The following is a 14,535-nucleotide window of genomic DNA, read 5'->3' as shown; positions in this document are numbered from 1 at the left end:
AGCGTTTCAGCTAGTTCCCTAGTATCATCCAAGCCCTCGTGGTCCCCGCTCACCTTGTCGGCGGTCACGTCCACCGTCAGACGGGGTTTAGATTTCGCCGGGCTCCGGGACAGCGGGGATGAGACATCCGGAGGGTCTCTGGACACGCTGGGGCTGTGTTTCGGGCTCGGAGAGGATGTCGCAGACTCGCTGGAGGTAGGCGGCGAGGCGTCTCCGGCGCCATCTTGGAGTAGGCCGCGGTCTTTCTGCGGGAAGAAGTGTTGAAGTTTATGGAGCTGTGAGACTCCTTTCCTCTTTTTGGCCATGCCGAGGGAATGAGGGATAGTTCCCACGCAGGTAGTGGTTAGTTAGAGTTAAAGTCCTCTCCGTTAAGCGTCGTTCCCCGGTCTCCAGCACGGAGCTATCTGCTCACACGTCCATGCAGTAGCTCGGTAGCCACGCCCCCCGTTCCCTGCATTCTGGACCGAGACTCTGGGCTACTGGTCCCAGACTACGGCCACCCCCTAAAGATGCCTCTGTTTGTTCCCAAAGTAGGGACGTACATCAGAGTGCAATGGTCGGCAAGTGGTTAAAGCGATGCAGTGCCGAATCGCAAAAAGTGCTCTGGTCTTTGGCCAGCCAAATGGTCCTGCGCTGAAGTGATTAAATGCCCAAAATGGTCCTTGGTGACTAAAAAAGGCACACTCCTGACCTTTGAATGCCAAAAAGGTCCTCGGTGACCAGGGGCGGACTGACAGCTAATGGGGCCCCCAGGCAATAGAAGCTCATGGGGCCCCCTTGGGCACCACACCTGCACAGGGAGACACGGGGGGAGCACACAGGGGGAAACTGGAGGAAGAACGCACACGCACACACAGGGACACACACACACAGGGACACACACACACACAGGGGGACACACTCACACACACACACACAGGGGGACACACTTACACACACAGGGGGAACCACTCACACACAGGGACACACTGACGCACACAGGGGGACACACACACAGGGGGAGACACACACAGGGGGTCACACTCACACACAGGGGGAGAGACACACACACACACACACAGGGGGAGAGACACACAGGGGAAGAAACAGACACTCACACACACACAGGGGGAGACATACACACACAGGGGGAGACACACACACAGGGGGACACACACACTCACACCACACACAGGGGGACACGCACACTCACACAGGGGAGCACACACACTCACACGGGGGGGACACACAATCACATGGGGGGACATACACTCACACGGACACACACACACACAGGGGGGACACACCACACAGGGGGACACACTCACACAGAGACACACACTCACACAGGGGGACACTCTCTCTCACACACACACAGGGGGAGACACACACACAAAGAGGGAAGACACACACAAGGGGAGGCACACACACAGGGGGACACTCACACACACCGCACACAGGGGGACACACACACACACACTCACACCACACACACACACACACAGGGGGATACACTCTCACACACACACACACAGGGGGATACACACGCACACTCACTCACACAGGGGGCACACACACAGGTGGACACACACTCACACCACACAGGGGGACACTCTCTCACACACACACACATACAGGGACACTCACACACGGGGAGACACACACAGGGGGACATTCACACAGGGGGACACTCTCACACACACACACAAGGACAGGGACACACACACACACACAAACACAGGGGGACACTCACACAAGGGGAAAACACGCACACAGGGGGACACACACTCACAGGGACACACACACACACACAGGGGAAGACACACACAGTGGGACACACACACAGGGGGACACACACCCAGGGGGACACACACACAGGGGGAGAGAGACACACACACAGGGGGAGAGACACACAGGGGAAGAAATACACACACAGGGGGAGACACACACACAGGGGAAGAAACATACACACACACACACACACACACACACACAGGGGGGGACACACACATTCACACCACACATGGGGACACGCACACTCACACGGGGGGCACACGCAATCACATGGGGACACACACACACTCATACGGACACACACACAGGGGGACACTCTCTCACACACACACACACACAAGGGGAGACACACACACACAGGGGGACACACACACACACAGGGGACACTCTCTCAAACAGGGACACACACACACGGGGACACTCACACACACCACACACAGGGGGGCACACACACATTCACACCACACACACAGGGGGATACACACTCACACACAGGGGGACACGCACACTCACTCACACAGGGGGACACACACACACACAGGGGGACACACACACACAGATGGACACACACTCACCACACATGGGGACACTCTCACACACACACATACAGGGACACACACACGGGGAGACGCACACACACGGGGACACTCACACACACGGGGGGGGGACACACACGGGGAGACACACACAGGGACGCACACATAGGGGGACATACACAGGGACACACACACACACAGGGGGACACTCACACACACATGGGGACACTCACACACACAGGGGGACACTCACACAGGGGGACACACACATGGGGACACAAACACAGGGGGACACACTCACACGGGGGCACAGGGGGACAAACACACAGGGGGACACACACATGGGGACACAAACACAGGGGGACACACTCACACACACATGGGGACACTCACACACACAGGGGGACACTCACACACACAGGGGGACACACACATGGGGACACAAACGCAGGGGGACACACTCACACGGGGGCACAGGGGGACAAACACACAGGGGGACACACACATGGGGACACAAACACAGGGGGACACACTCACACGGGGGCACAGGGGGACAAACACACAGGGGGACACTCACAAACGGGGGGGCACTCGCAGAGGGGGACACTGTGGGTTGGGGGGATCCGGGGCCACATGCATTCTGTACTGCCGCCTCCCATCACTTGTGGCAGGCCCAGGCTTCACTTACCGGATGCCGATAATAACGCCGCAGCTCCCTGCCGGCCCCTCCACTTATCTGCTGTGCCCGTATCACATGCCGCGATCATGCCAATTACAATACTGCTAACGGTGCGCTGCTCCCCATCGGCCCCTCCTCCCCTCCCGTCCGTCCCAGGTGCTTGTACCGTATGCGTTGTGACATCCCCTGGGACGGACGGGAGGGAAGGAGGGGGCGGCGGGGAGCAGCGTGCCATTAGAAGTACCGTTTGCAGTATTGTAATTGGCATGATCGCGGCATGTGATACGGCACATCCGCTTCAAGTGGCCTCTCATCTGGCCGAGACCGGGCCGGGCACCTAATGACCTCGGGCGGCACCCGAGTGACCGATTGGTCAGTCCGCCCCTGTCGGTGACCAAAAATAGCTGGGTGTGCTGTTTTTTTTCACTGGGGCCCATTTTTGGCCTCCAAGGATAATATTTAGCCTAGAAGGTCCGGGCTTTTTTTGGTAATTGAGGACCATTTTTGGTATTCAATGTTTGGTTGTTTGTATTGCACAGTGACCTTTCTGTAACCTCTAGCCTCCCTCTGCTGTGATTTACTACAATGTACAGTATTTTAAAAAATCGTATTCAGTTTGTTAGATCTTTTTTAGATCAGGTTAGATCAACTGTTGTTTGCATTAGATCTCATACAGAAGAAGCAATATTAACAGTTATTTGCAGGGGGGGCTAACCCGTCATCAGCCCGCCTTATCAAATTTTCTGGCCAAAAATCATTCAGGCTGATAAATATTTGTTAGATCCGGTAAGATCAAGTGGTTTTAATGTTAGATCTCACATAATTAGAGACTTATTAAGAGATTAATGAGGGGGGCTGCCCCCTCCCCTTATCTCCTTTCCCATCAAAATAGAGATATTAGGTGGTACATATGGACGGGTTATCCCCCCACATGCAATTTTGGCCAGAAAAAAATATTCATTAGATCCGGTAAGATCAAGTGGTTTTGACGTTCGATCTCACATAATTAGAGACTTATTAAGTGAATAATGAGGGGGGTTGCCCCCCTTATTTAATTTTCTGCCCAAAAACCATTCAGGCTAATAGATATTCCTTAGATCCGGTAAGATCAAGTAGTTTTAATGTTAGATCTCCCATCATTTCAGAGATATTACACATCAAAATACAGATATTACGTGGTACATATGGACGGGTTAGCCCCCCCACATGCAATTTTCTGCCCAAAAATCATTCAGGCTAATAGTGTCAGAAACCATGAATCAGACCGAGACAGAAGTACAATTAAATCACACTTGTTTATTAAATAAAAATAAAAAGGTAAGTAGAGAAAGTGTAGTCAAAGCATAGCCAGACTCCAGCAACCCGATCGAGTAGTCAGCCAGGCCAGAGTTCAATAACCAGATCGGGTAATCAGCCAGGCCAGAAGTCAGGGATCCAAGTGAAACAGCAGCAAGCGGAAAAAGGAGCCAGAAGGGATGTCAGCAAGCCAGTCTTTAAACAGAACTGCAGGAGATGGTTTCTTGTGATGTGACCAAGGCGAAGGCAGAGATGAAGTCAGCTGGACAGCTTTAAGTAGGCAGGTCAGACGAGCATGATAAGGAACAGCTGGTAACTGTGGAGAGAGATGAGAGCTGGCAATTAGCCGACAGCTGAGCAGCCAACCCAGAGAAGTAAGGGCTAAACCAGCCCTGAAAAATAGATATTCATTAGATCCGGGAAGAGCAATTGGTTTTAACGTTTGATCTCACATCATTTCAGAGATATTCCACATCAAAATAGAGATATTAGGTGGTACATAAGGAAGGGTTAGCCCCCCTTATCAAATTTTCTGGCCAAAAATCATTCAGGCTAATAGATATTCGTTAAATCCGGTAAGATCAAGTGGTGTTAACGTTACCTAACGGATCTCAACCAGCGTCAGTCTGCCCCAGTCAGCTCTTTAGCTAGGGGAGAATGAACGCAGGGGGACTCTTATGACACCCCCCATCTAACATTTTCCACAACGTGCCACCAGAGCCAGATTTACAGTTCACACCCATGGACTCACAAAGATCTCAGCCAGTGACTGTATCTCACTCTCTACCCGTTTCTGAAGATGAAAACAGAGGATAAAGAGAAAGATTGTCTGTGGCCATCTCAAATGTCAGGGCCTGCCACCTCCCCTTTTCTTCTCCTCCCAAGGTGATTGAGGTGACTCTCAGGCCAGAGGATCCTGAGTTTGGACCTTAAAGTCCACCTTTTGAAGAGTTGGAAGACGCTCAATCTTACCTGCTGACAACAGACCCCTAAGACTTTCCATCCTTCATTGAGGAAACTGAAGCTGATATGCAGGAAGAAGAAACCAGTGTGCCTGTAACCCCAGAACCTAAAGAACAGCAAGAGCAAAGGGTTATTCACCCACCCAAAAGACTGCTCTGAGGAGGTCTTTCTCATTGTAAAAAGGACTCTTGAAGTAACTGACGCTTCCACCGCAGATTTGGTGGTGGCAGGGCTGGTGCAAGGACTTTTGAGGCACCAGAAGCAGACCCCCAAAGGCACCAGAAAACCACACCAGAAGCAGACCCCCCAAAGGCACCAGAAGACCACACCAGAAGCAGACCCCCCAAAGGCACTAGAAGACCGCACCAGAAGCAGACCCCCCAAAGGTACCAAAAGACCGCACCAGAAGCAGACCCCCAAAGACCGCACCAGAAGAAGACCCCAAAAGGCACTAGAAGACCGCACCAAAAGCAGACCCCCAAAGGCACCAGAAGACCGTACCAGGAGCAGACCCCCCAAAGACTGCACCAGAAGCAGATCCCCAAAGGCACCAGAAGACCACACCAGAAGCAGACCCCCCAAAGGCACCAGAAGCAGACCCCCCAAAGGCACCAGAAGCAGACCACCAAAGGCACCAGAAGACCGCACCAGAAGCAGACCCCCAAAGACCGAAACAGAAGCAGACCCCCCAAAGGCACCAGAAGACCGCACAAGAAGCAGACCCCCAAAGGCACCAGAAGACCGCACAAGAAGCAGACCCCCCAAAGGCACCAGAAGACCACACCAGAAGCAGACCCCCCAAAGGCACCAGAAGACCACAACAGAAGCAGACCCCCCAAAGGCACCAGAAGACCGCACCAGAAGCAGACCCCCAAAGGCACCAGAAGACCGCACCAGAAGCAGACCCCCAAAGACAGCAACAGAAGCAGACCCCCAAAGGCACCAGAAGACCGCACAAGAAGCAGACCCCCCAAAGGCACCAGAAGACCACACCAAAAGCAGACCCCCAAAGGCACCAGAAGCAGACCCCCCAAAAGCACCAGAAGACCGAAACAGAAGCAGGCCCCCAAAGAAGGCACCAGAAGACCGAAACAGAAGCAGACCCCCAAAGGCACCAGACGACCACACCAGAAGCAGACCCCCAAAGGCTCCAGAAGACCAATCCAGAAGCAGACCCCCAAAGGCACCAGAAGACCGCTCCAGAAGCAGACCCCCAAAGGCACCAGAAGACCACGCCAGAAGCAGACCTACCAAAGGCACCAGATGACCACGACCACACCAGAAGCAGACCCCCCCAAAGGTACCAAAAGACCGCACCAGAAGCAGACCCCCAAAGGCACCAGAAGCAGACCCCCCAAGACCGCACCAGAAGAAGACCCCCAAAGGCACTAGAAGACCGCACCAGAAGCAGACCCCCAAAGGCACCAGAAGATCGCACAAGAAGTAGACCCCCCAAAGGCACCAGAAGACCACACCAGAAGCAGACCCCCAAAGGCACCAGAAGCAGACCCCCCAAAAGCACCAGAAGACCGAAACAGAAGCAGACCCCCAAAGAAGGCACCAGAAGACTGAAACAGAAGCAGACCCCCAAAGGCACCAGAAGACCACACCAGAAGCAGACCCCCCCAAAGGTACCAGAAGACCGCACCAGAAGCAGACCCCCCCCTAAAGGCACCAGAAGACCGCACCAGAAGCAGACCCCCAAAGACCGCACCAGAAGAAGACCCCCAAAGGCACCAGAAGACCGCACCAGAAGCAGACCCCCAAAGGCACCAGAAGACCGCACCAGAAGCAGACCCCCAAAGGCACCAGAAGACCACACCAGAAGCAGACCCCCCAAAGGCACTAGAAGACCGCACCAGAAGCAGACCCCCCAAAGGTACCAAAAGACCCCACCAGAAGCAGACCCCCAAAGGCACCAGAAGCAGACCCCAAGGACCGCACCAGAAGAAGACCCCCAAAGGCACTAGAAGACCGCAGCAGAAGCAGACCCCCAAAGGCACCAGAAGACCGTACCAGAAGCAGACCCCCAAAGACCGCACCAGAAGCAGACCCCCAAAGGCACCAGAAGAACACACCAGAAGCAGACCCCCCAAAGGCACCAGACGCAGACCCCCCAAAGGCACCAGAAGACCCCCCAAAAGCACCAGAAGCAGACCCCCAAAGGCACCAGAAGACCGCACCAGAAGCAGACCCCCAAAGACCGCAACAGAAGCAGACCCCCCAAAGGCACCAGAAGACCGCACAAGAAGCAGACCCCCCCCAAAGGCACCAGAAGACCGCACAAGAAGCAGACCCCCCCCAAAGGCACCAGAAGGCCGCACAAGAAGCAGACCCCCCAAAGGCACCAGAAGACCGCACCAGAAGCAGACCCCCCAAAAGGCACCAGAAGACCGCACCAGAAGCAGACCCCCCAAAAGGCACCAGAAGACCGCACCAGAAGCAGACCCCCCAAAAGGCACCAGAAGACCGCACCAGAAGCAGACCCCCAATGGCACCAGAAGCAGACCCCCCAAAGGCACCAGAAGACCCCACCAGAAGCAGACCCCCAAAGGCACCAGAATACCGCACCAGAAGCAGACCCCCAAAGACTGCAACAGAAGCAGACCCCCCAAAGGCACCAGAAGACCACACCAGAAGCAGACCCCCCAAAGGCACCAGAAGACCACAACAGAAGCAGACCCCCCAAAGGCACCAGAAGACCGCACCAGAAGCAGACCCCCCAAAGGCACCAGAAGCAGACCCCCAAAGACCGCACCAGAAGAAGACCCCCAAAGGCACTAGAAGACCGCACCAGAAGCAGACCCCCAAAGGCACCAGAAGACCGTACCAGAAGAGAACTGTCTAACTTTTTGAAGATTGTTCAGGACTCTTTTGATTCCTTCACCATGTTTAACAGGTGTGCCTGCTGCTGTAAGGTAACCTCTAGCTTTCCATATGTGGCCATAATCATGTGCAACACCATAAGCATAGGCAGAGTCAGTGTAAATGTTCCCTTCTTGTCCCTCTAAGTGTTCTAAGGCTTTTTCTAAAGCTGTTAGTTCCGCTTCCTGTGCAGACATGTGTGCTGGTAATGACTTTGCCTCAATTACCTGCGTGTCCGTTACCACAGCATAACCTGTGTGATATTTACCTTTGTCATCGGCAAATCTACTACCATCTATGTACAGTGTGTGTTCTGCATTTGCAATGGGTGTGTCTGTGACATGTGGGAACCCCGTGATCTCTTGTTCCATAAGTTGAAAACAATCGTGTTCATCAGATGTTATGTCATGAAATGAAAGTGTGTCAGAATCCTGAGTTTCTTGTGCTGTGCCTTCACCATTACTCCCCCCTGTCAAATCTGTCTGTAAGGGTAGAAGTTGTGCTAAGTTAAAGGAAGTGCATCGCTGGAAGGTAACATTGGGAGGTAGGAGCAAGGTGCATTGCAGACGCAGCTGCCTCGCCATTGATATGTGCTTTGGCTGAACTTGTGACAAGATGGCGTGTATGTCATGTGTGGTATGTACCACTACAGGATTGTCTAAGACAATTTCTGAGGATTTGTCAATGATAATTGACACTGCTGCGACTGCTCGTACACAGGACGGTGATCCTCTAGAGACAGGATCGAGAGCCGCTGAGAAATATGCTACCGGCCTTTGTTTGATGTGTTGTTGTGTCAACACCCCTGTTGCGTGTCCCGTGATTTCAGCAATGTACAAATGAAATGTTTTGGTATAGTCAGGGATCCCGATCGCAGGTGCCAAAATTAGTAACTTTCTTAAGGTGCTAAAAGACTTATGACCTGCTTCTGTGAGTACATAGGGTACTATTTTCAAGCAATCATATAATGGCTGCATCAGAGAACTGGCATGTGGTATCCATTGTCTACAATATGACACTATTCCCAGAAACATACGAAGTTGCTTAAAGTTGCGTGGGACATTCATTTGTCTTATGGCCTGGACTCGTTCTTCAGTGAGGTGTCGAGTACCCTGGGATATACAGTGGCCCAAAAAGACAACCTTTTTCTGGCATACCTGTAACTTAGTTCTATTCACTTTGCACCCTTTTTCAGCCAGGAATTGTAACAATGATAGAGTGGCTTTTAAACAAGTATCGTTATCCGGACAACATAACAATAGGTCATCTACATATTGCAACAATACACAAGTGTCAGGTGGTTGCCATTCCCCCAACACTGTCTGTAGGGCTTGCGAGTATAGAGTTGGCGAATGCGCCATTCCTTGCGGTAGGCGTGTCCAGGTCAACTGGCGGTTTTTGAGACGGAACGCAAACCACGGTTGACATTCCTCCGCCAGGGGTACAGAAAAGAAAGCATTAGCCAAGTCTATAACAGTAAATGAGGAGCTATCTGATGGTACTTCTGAAAGTAAAGTATGCGGGTTTGGTACTAGTGGCGTTATTGGGGCCAATATTTTGTTTACCGCCCTTAGGTCTTGTACCATTCTATACTTTACTGGGCCATCCCCCAATGTCTTTTTCTTGACCGGATACAATGGGGTATTGGCTGGTGACTGTATTTCTTTTAATGCTCCACTTTTGAGTAGAGCCTCCACTTGTAGTTCTATAGCTGCTTCCTGGGGCGCACTGAGTGGGTACTGTTTCTGCTGGGGGAGAACTGCTCCTGGAATCAGCTGTAGAGTAACCGGGGGTATGGGCAAAAGCCCAACGTCTGCTGGATGTGTTTCCCATAGCCCTTCCGGAAGGCTAGACAGAATTTGATCTATTTCCGGCGAGGGTGTATTGGACAGTTCTGGTTCTACTTCCAAACATTGTATTTTATTACAGATTTCTATACCCTCTGGGTCATCTCCTATTGCTAAGGTGACCATACCATCTGGATGATAAGTAATGTTTGCTCCTATTTTCTGAAGAATATCTGCTCCTAATAAATTAGTAGGGGCTCCTCTGGAAATCAAAAAGCGTGACAAAAACATGTGATTCCCTATTTTTACTTTTAAAGGTTTAGTCAGTGGGGCATCGGACAAAAGACCGTCATAACCACTTATGGGTATGGTGTCACGGGATGTCATGTGTGGAGGGACTACTGAATCAGATAATAAGCTGCGTGATGCTCCTGTGTCAACTAAACAAGGAATATGTTTACCTTCCACCTTCATCAACATGTGGAGCATTTTATTCTCTGATTCAGCTAGGACTGGGGCAAGTCATGCGGTCGGATCGTCCCTATCGTTGGTACGCCTCTGTCTGTAGTCCCTCGTGTCTCTGTCCGTGTTTCCTTCCTGTTCGTCTTTTATTCTTTTCCTACAGTCTCTTTTTATATGTCCCACCTTGTTGCAGTAATAACAGGTAAGAGGTTTACGGGAGGAATTCCCTCCTTCATTGACCCGGGCAACAGTGTTAACTCCCGGTGTCCTTCTGGGTTTAGCTTCTGCTAAATCAGCCTCTATGCCTTGTGCTTTCTGCAACAATGTTCCTCTGTCCCGTATGGCTCTCCATTCGGGAGTACATGCCTTCAGTTTGTCACCTATTTGGGGTACTAGTCCTTCCATAAACTGTCGATTGAAAGCCCTAATGGTGACGGGTAAGGCTAAATCTAGACCTTCGTCAGCCATCATGCTTTCCATGTTGAGGTAAAATTCTGTAACAGTCTGACCTGGGGCCTGTTTTATGGGCGCTGTCGAACCCCTTTCCTGTTGTTTCCTTTGGCAAAATTCTCGTAACTGATTAATAAACAGGAGTCTAGAGTCTATATGACGGGGGTGTACTCCTGGTGGATTTGTCGCTGGATCCCCTTGTGGTCTATGTGGAGCAATTTCATTCATAAATTGATTAAACATCGTTAGTGTCATTTTATGTCTACACAAATCTTCCCCATCTTGCCAAGTTGCTTCATGTGTGTCTAGTAATTGTGTCACGAATCTACAGAATGCGGCAGGTTTTGCTACGGGATCAGGAGCATTCTGTATTAATGCCATAAGAGTGTCAGCCGACCAAGGTGTCCATGTCCTCAGAACGACTTGTTGAGTCACTGTAGGTGGCTGTCCTGCTTGACCCGCATTTGGATTATTTACTTGTATTACCCTAGTCCGACTGTGGACTGGAGCTACGGACTCTGGTCTTTGAGCTCCGCAATGTACACATTCCTGTGCCCAGTCTGTATTCTGGGTACCGCATACTCGGCATACCCATCCTCTTCCTCTTAAGGAAGGATAAAGTTTTGGTCTTTCGCTACCTGGTGTGGTAGTGGTATAAGGAGGTGGAGTACCTTCCGTTTTTACTCCATCCTCGGGAGCAGAAGGGAGACTCTTGCGTTGGACCTTCATGTCCCATCCACCCTGTTCATGACAATACTTCCATCCCTCCTCTTTAGCCCTGTTGGAAACCTTAATTAAACATTGTATTTGTGATACCCATCTGTTCTGCAGGACCTCTTCCTGTCTGTCTCTCTTTATATTCCCCCAACCTTCTACACTTAGCCCATTTTCTCCATCCATTCCAAATTTCTTGAGAACCCTATTCGTGCCCTGTGCCTTGTCCTTCCCATACAACATTGTAATTATGTCTTTAACAGCATAACATTTCTGAGATTCCTCCTGGGGTTTACCATGTGTCTGGCCCATTTTGACAGTCCTGCCTAGGTGGCGTTTGGATCACTTACTAAGTGTCTCGTTGCCTTCTCCTCCTAGGGTGCCAAAATACTAAAAACCTCTCCTGGATGAGATTTCTGAAATCGAATTACTTTATATGCTAGCTAACTGACAAATATTATGACCAGACTGACGGCTACAACATATACAAGCATTCCTTTTGGTGGCCAAACACATATAACTAGATCTCCGGACTTTGTGGAGACCTTATTCCCTTCCCATTACCATGGAATCTCTCAGCATTCGTTTCTTATTCCTGCTTTATCGAGGCAGTCAGGACTTATACTTTCAACCCGTTTTTAGGCTCATGAATCAAAAAGCGTATATCAAACTTAAGTGTCGGACCCCAAAGTACTCTTACGAGTTAAGGGCGCATTCCGTTACCCATTGGGATGATATATGTTTCAATTCACACCATACAAACAGGGCTTATCTCAGTCACAACAGACAGATGACAAGGAGACAGACAAGAAACAACGTAACATAAGTCAAATATTAAATTCAAGACTCGCTTACTACAGAGGTTGGTTTTACCTGAAGAACAATACAGACAGATCGGGTGGGCACAAATCTAAGAAGCACAGAGTTTATAAGAAAATAAAGCTTTTCTTACCTGCGCAGGTTTTGTCTGTGGTTCCTGATGTGCCCGACCTCTTCGTTCCGTCCTTATGTTCGTTCGCCTCTTGTAGTTTCTTTAGCGAAGTCCCTTGTTCGTGCGCCAAAAATGTTAGGTGTGACTACTGCAAGTCACCTATTCATAAGTTATGTTACCGTTTCCCAATTATTATTAGAGTCTTATCTAAGCAAGGAGACACGGAAAGAAGTTCTCAGTATGTCTGCTCAGACGGTCGCACTCACTCTGAGGTCCTTTATTATCACACAGCTCTTTTTATACACTAAAAAAGACAGGCGTTAAAAATGTTGAAACAAAACAACTTCTATAAAAGGCAATTTCTAAGTGTCTTCTGCTTTTAGAGCTGATGTGGCAGATGACCCTTACGACATGGTTTCCTCTTATGTGTACGTGACTGCACCCATCCGGCCTTAAGGATGATGTGTCTTTAAAACAACTGAAAACAGATGAGATAAGCATTTAGTGAAACATACTGTCAACCATTTTTATTCTTATACCTTGATCCTCACAGAAACCATGTTAAATGGACTGTAGGGTGTTTATGCAAAACTGAAAATGCACAAAAAAAAAAGCATAGGTGTGCTTTTTTATGCATTTTACACCAGACTATTGACTATTAGGCCTCATTTACACTGGCCTTGACTGGATTTTAAGGCTGGATTCACACTAACGCGTTTTTTGATGCATTTTGCAGAGATGCAGGGACATTTTTTTTAACATGGGTTCCTATGGAACATGTTCACATTAATGCATTTTTGTGCCTCTGCATTTTTGGAAAGGGCGGGGCATTTTTTTCATGCAAAAATGCAGCGTTTTTTCATTAATAGAAGTCAATGGAGCTGCATCAAAAAACGCAAGCACTGCATTTTTACTGCGATTTGCAGTTTTTTTTTTTTTTTTTTTTTTTCACTGTATATAGCTGGTTGGCAAGCAACCACAGTGAAGAAAAAAAATAATAAACGCGGCAAAAACGCATGTCCAAAAACGCAACAAGCACTGCAAAAACGCTCAAAAGCAACATGCATAGATGTGAATGGAGCCTAAGGCCCCCTTCACACTGGGGTGGTTTTCAGGCGCTACAGCACTAAAAATAGCACTTATGTAGCGCCTGAAAAAAACAGCCGCTTTCACACTGGAGTGGTGCGCTAGCAGGGCAGTGAAAAAAGTCCTGCTAGCCACATCTTTGGAGCGGTTTATTCACCGCTCCTACCCATTGAAATCAATGGGGCAGTGCGGCTATACTGCCGGCAAAGCGCCGTTGCAGCGGTGCTTTGTGGGCGGTTTTAACCCTTTTTTGGCCGCTAGCGGGGGTTAAAACTGCAGCACTAGTGGCCGCATACTGTTGCTAAAACGACGGTAAAGCCCCGCTAAAAATAGCAGCACTTTACCGCCGACGCCAGCACCGCCCTAGTGTTAAAAAAGTCCATGAATATAGGTTCCCATACAAGAGTTCTTCAACATCAAAACATGAACTGGAGAAAATGCTAGCCAACCTGGCTATGCTTCCATAGTCCTGCTGCTATGCATACCAGTCCCTCAGACCAGCAGCTGTTCAGACTCGCTTAGCCTTGAAGATTGCTGCACCTTGCTGCACAGTAGAGCTGCACAATTATTCGTTCAAAAATTGTGATCTTGATTCAACCCCCCCTCCCGATCTCTATGCGCATTTCCCTGATTCATTCCCGTAACAAGTGCAGAAAGTTCTCTGCTCACTCAGCTGTCAAAAAAACAGGTAGCTTGCCACATTTTTCACAAAATTGTCAGCGCTGGGAGATAACTATAAACATTGTAACATTTAGTACTTTTAGAGATGAAAGGGATGAACTTTGTGTAAATGAGGTCAGTTTAACCACTTAAAGATTAAACCTTTTTCTGACACTTGTTGCTTACAAGTTAAAATCAGTATTTTTTGCTAGAAAATTACTTAGAACTTCCAAACATTACATATATTTTTTTTAACAGAGCCTACACAATAAAATGGCGGTTGTTGCAATATTTTATGTCACATTGTATTTGTGCAGGGGTCTTTCAAGCACA

Source organism: Lithobates pipiens, unplaced genomic scaffold (genome assembly GCF_037356315.1).
Source record: "Lithobates pipiens isolate NorthernLeopardFrog02 unplaced genomic scaffold, aLitPip1_a1.2 Scaffold_25, whole genome shotgun sequence".
Taxonomy (NCBI): domain Eukaryota; kingdom Metazoa; phylum Chordata; class Amphibia; order Anura; family Ranidae; genus Lithobates; species Lithobates pipiens.
This window is presented reverse-complemented; position numbering follows the sequence as displayed.